Source organism: Daktulosphaira vitifoliae, unplaced genomic scaffold (assembly GCF_025091365.1).
Source record: "Daktulosphaira vitifoliae isolate Bord-2020 unplaced genomic scaffold, ASM2509136v1 Scaffold_240, whole genome shotgun sequence".
In the NCBI taxonomy this organism is placed as follows: Eukaryota; Metazoa; Arthropoda; class Insecta; order Hemiptera; family Phylloxeridae; genus Daktulosphaira; species Daktulosphaira vitifoliae.
This window is the reverse complement of record NW_026099806.1, coordinates 13,988-18,850: the sequence shown is the minus strand read 5'-3', so window position 1 is coordinate 18,850 and position 4,863 is coordinate 13,988. Positions and strand designations below refer to the sequence as shown.

The 4,863-nt window shown below is 24.2% G+C and overlaps 1 protein-coding gene across 2 annotated transcripts in view; it reads right to left on the bottom strand.

The window, feature by feature from the left end:
• Positions 1–1,927: 1,927 nt before the first annotated feature.
• LOC126909294 (uncharacterized) overlaps positions 1,928–4,863 on the bottom strand; it is an 8,231-nt gene continuing 5,295 nt past the window's right edge. For both annotated transcript variants that reach the window (XR_007704995.1, XR_007704996.1), the window contains 3 exons: positions 4,184–4,475; positions 4,040–4,112; positions 1,928–2,276 (listed from right to left, as the gene is read on the bottom strand). The gene's annotated coding sequence lies outside the window, so the exon portion shown is untranslated. The remainder of the gene's footprint in view (positions 2,277–4,039; positions 4,113–4,183; positions 4,476–4,863) is intronic.

Here is a 4,863-nt window from a genome sequence, read left to right as displayed (position 1 = left end):
CTCTAGATGAGACATTAAATTCGCTTGGTAACCAATGAATACTATTCGAGTCACCAATTTTACTAGCTTAATAAATACACCATTTACGGCAAACGAGGGAAATTTTTTCAATTTTTGAGGGTAATGTCTTCGGCTAGATACGATTTGTGATCTTTTAACGTATCGTTGAAAGAAATGGATTCTGTGAGAGCTGAGAAAAAGTGGTAACAGGCACAAAAAAAAAATATCATAGTAAAACTAATACCTTCTCGGCTTCGCATCGAAGCTCAAAGTGTCTGTTTTTATTCATTTTTAATGTTATTTGATAGTTATTAGTGGTAATTTAAAATAAGCTATTATCTTGGGTATGTTGATCAAAGTTTGGGGATTTAGTATATTCGTGAGCAACGAAGTTCTATCGAAGTTGTAGAGTCCGAGAATTTAGAACAATAAAGACAAGTAGATATAAAAAAAATAATTAAAGTTTCTCTTATAGATNTAAAAAAAATAATTAAAGTTCCTCTTATAGATGTGTTATACGCTAAGGTATTTTTGGAGTGACGAAGAGCTCCTCTGATATCAAGTCGAAGTATATGACCAAGCACTAACTAGTTATTAATAATCAATTTAAATAATTTATAAATCGACGTATTGCTTTACCGTTCTTTACTCAGATTATTAATTCTAATTAATTGGGATAATACAAGTTGACTCATTTCGTTTTTTGTTGCTATAAATTGTAATCCAAAGATAATTCGATAAACCATTCGATATATAAAGGTATCAAATTCGTTCTCGTCACAAAATAATAAATTTTCATTGTTAATGTAAGATATGAATTCAAAGCATTGAGCATATTACGACAGTGATGTAAAAATAAAAAACAGTAATATTTAAAATAATAACTTTTTAGAGAATATTTCTTTGGCTTTTGTTAGTTACATATGCAACTACATTTATCTTTTATAAAATATTTTTTATTTTCATCACTTATGTCTTGTAGGGGTATCAACTTATTTTTTTTGAATAGAAAAACATATTTTTTAACTAGCTTATAAAACAGAAAATGACGTATTTTTTTGTTTTAGAAAAACATTATTTTTTCAATAATTAATTACTTATTTAGTCTTTTTTTTTTATTTTGACTTATTTAATTACATTAACATTAATAGCGTTAAAGAAAGTCACCCATTAGTAACACCTCAAATAAAGCATGAAATATATAAATTATTACAGATTAATTTATATATTTCATGCTTACTTATTAATAAACAATAACATAGTAAGAATGAGACAATGATGACTATTGAATATATGAATTTTTTTGACTTATTTAATTACATTAACATTAATAGCGTTAAAGAAAGTCACCCATTAGTAACACCTCAAATAAAGCATGAAATATATAAATTATTACAGATTAATTTATATATTTCATGCTTACTTATTAATAAACAATAACATAGTAAGAATGAGACAATGATGACTATTGAATATATGAATTTTTTTGACTTATTTAATTACATTAACATTAATAGCGTTAAAGAAAGTCACCCATTAGTAACACCTCAAATAAAGCATGAAATATATAAATTATTACAGATTAATTTATATATTTCATGCTTACTTATTAATAAACAATAACATAGTAAGAATGAGACAATGATGACTATTGAATATATGAATTTTTTTTTTAAAGTATTTTTTGTTCTTATTGTTTTTAGCATTAAAAAAAAAATAAAGTAGGTAAGTAAGTACCAATATTTTACGTTATAGTACTACTATAGATATACGTAATGTAATAATTTAATTTATTTTCATAGTATTAACAATTTTAAAAATATTTAGTTAGTATCACTGACATAAACGAAGGGGCTTCAATATCAATTACAATTTCAAAGGAAATTAAGTGTTTGAACTATTTATCTTTAAGTATTTAAAAAATAAGTAAGAATTTTTAATGAGTAATTTAATGTATTTATTAGATTAATATGTCTGCTATTGCATTAAAATTGTCAAGTTTTTTACTTTAAATGCCGATGCATGTGAATAAAATGTCAAATGTTGTGTGGACATTCAGGTATCTATGAAATAATTATTAGTCATAACATTAGTATGATCTTCATCCATGTATAGATAAATGCATTTTTCATTTTTCATATTAATTTCATTATAGTTTGGCCATCCTTTTCGAAAGTATGTCCATGCATCATATTCTTTTTTGAATACATAAATACAGACATCTAAGTAATAAGCTGCAGCAAAAATTACGAATTCAATATAAGGGTTTTTGTTAACTGTAAAAAAACAAATAAATACAATTAATTTAACTGTGTTTATCATGGATTAATAATAAACATGTAGTATTTATAATAAATCATGACTACTACGTTTATTTTTTATTTCTTAATTTTCTAAAAGTATTTTATTAATTATTTATTTTCTTTATAGTTTTTACACGATCCACAAAATTGAAAAATAATGATGATTCCTTTTAATTTAAGTTAGTTAATCCTAAGAGTACCAAATCTGAAATTAGTATCTCGTGATATTAATTATGATTTAATATCAAGTATTGAATAATTACATTATAATATAAATAAATAATACATAAATAATTGAATAATTATTTCAGATACGTCTGGCGTGTAAAGGATAATGAATTTTGGAAAAACGTTTTTTTTTCAGAATGTATTGAATGTTGTTGAGTTTGGTTCAATAGACTCTACAATTTCATATAGTCTATTAATCTTTTTAACACGCTTATATTAGTTTCACGTGTTTGTTTGTTGTNTATAGTCTATTAATCTGTTTTATTTGCAATGTTTTTCATTCAGATACTAATGATAATATAAAATCGCGTATTGAAATCTTAGATGTCATTATTTCATATATGTCGGACGTCTAAAAAATGTTAAATTTTGGATTTTCTTAAAAGTAGAACAGACAATAATGTGTTTCAGTTGACATTATTATACATTTAATTGTTTTTTGTAATAGTTTTCAATAAAAATTATCACACTGAACAGTACTTTAAAATATAATTATAACAATACAAAATNGTATATGTTAATATTCATTTATATATTCCTACAGCCGACGCCTCTGCTGCCGTATATGCCTCGTGTATAATGTTCCCTCCGCCATGCCCGCCCACATAAACACGGCTATACCTCATGCATGATACGTTTACGTACCTAAGTCCCTTTAAATATATATATATATATATATTCTAATTACTATTAAAACTTATATATTAATACGCTTAATTCTCATTAAGAGATATATAGGGTATTTATTCCGATTACAAAGGATGATTCCCGTATCGTTATTTTTCGTCACTACCTCCACGTTACGCGCCTGCTGCTTTCTTTGGATGTGGTAGCCGTTTCTTAGACTCCCTCTCCGGAATCGAACCCTTATTTCCCGTTACCCGTTACAACCATGATATTGATATTAACTACTATCATAACATGAAACTAAAAAGTGAAAAATAAATATAGTTTAAAAAAACTAAAAAACACGCTTTTAAAGCGTGTTTTTTAGTTTTTTTAAACTATATTTATTTATTTGCAATGTTTTTCATTCAGATACTAATGATAATATAAAATCGCGTATTGAAATCTTAGATGTAATTATTTCATATATGTCGGACGTCTAAAAAATGTTAAATTTTGGATTTTCTTAAAAGTAGAACAGACAATAATCTGTTTCAGTTGACATTATTATACATTTAATTGTTTTTTGTAATAGTTTTCAATAAAAATTATTACACTGAGCAGTACTTTAAAATATAATTATAACAATACAAAATTAATATGAATAAATTTTTCTAATTTTGAGTAGAAAAATAGTTTTTCATTTTTGAAACCGCTTATTCAATATACGCCTTTTTAATGGCTGACCCTGCGTTTAAAAAAAAAAAACTTATAACCTGTACTTTTACCTGAATTCATAAGTGAAAACTTTAAAATATTTAATTAAATGAATTCTAAGTATCATCGTAATTATCAGGTAATATTTATGTATAAGCAAATAAAATTTTAAGTATGATTCATACCTGGTGTTATATTATTTTCAAACCAACTGTCATTATTAACAAATTTTTGGATATCTTCATTTTTTGTTAGATTCTAATTACATAAAAATATTAAGTTTTCAATGAAAAATAATATAAAAACATGGCAAATATATTACTGCTTACTTTTATAATATTTCTATGAATATTATGATTAATTTTAATGTCCCTGCATATTAATTCTGACAATACAATAAAGAATCCTTGGTTATCAAAAAAAAACATCAACTGGAAACATGTTTGATGTTAACTTCTGATTCATAATTGGTTCCTGATAAGTAAATCCCAAACTTTTACATTTTTCTCTACACCATTCTTTATCCACTGGTTTATAATAAAATGGTAGATCTACATATTCTATTACAAATTCTACATCCTCATCACTTATAATTTCACATCTCCATGGAATTGTAACATACTGTAAATTAAATAGCAAAGATATTTCAAAGAATATTAGAGTTATCTATATTCAACAATCTAATTTTTAATCAAAATATTTGATTGCATTTTTTTCACTAAATTCAATAAACTTTAAATAAATTTACCTCAAAAAGCCACCAAAAATTACTATAAATATATTTTGTAGTAATTTCTATGACTTTGTGAGTTAAATATTAGCTATAATTTATCAATTTTTATTATAGATATTTACATTATTAGAAATAATTAACTTGATGCTGAAAAGAAAAAAAACAATCACGTTTGTCATTAAAAACATTTTTTTCTTTTTTCAAGTTTAAACTACCTTATCAATATAATAAGTTTCAGTAAAAATCTTTAATAGTACTTACATATACATATAATTA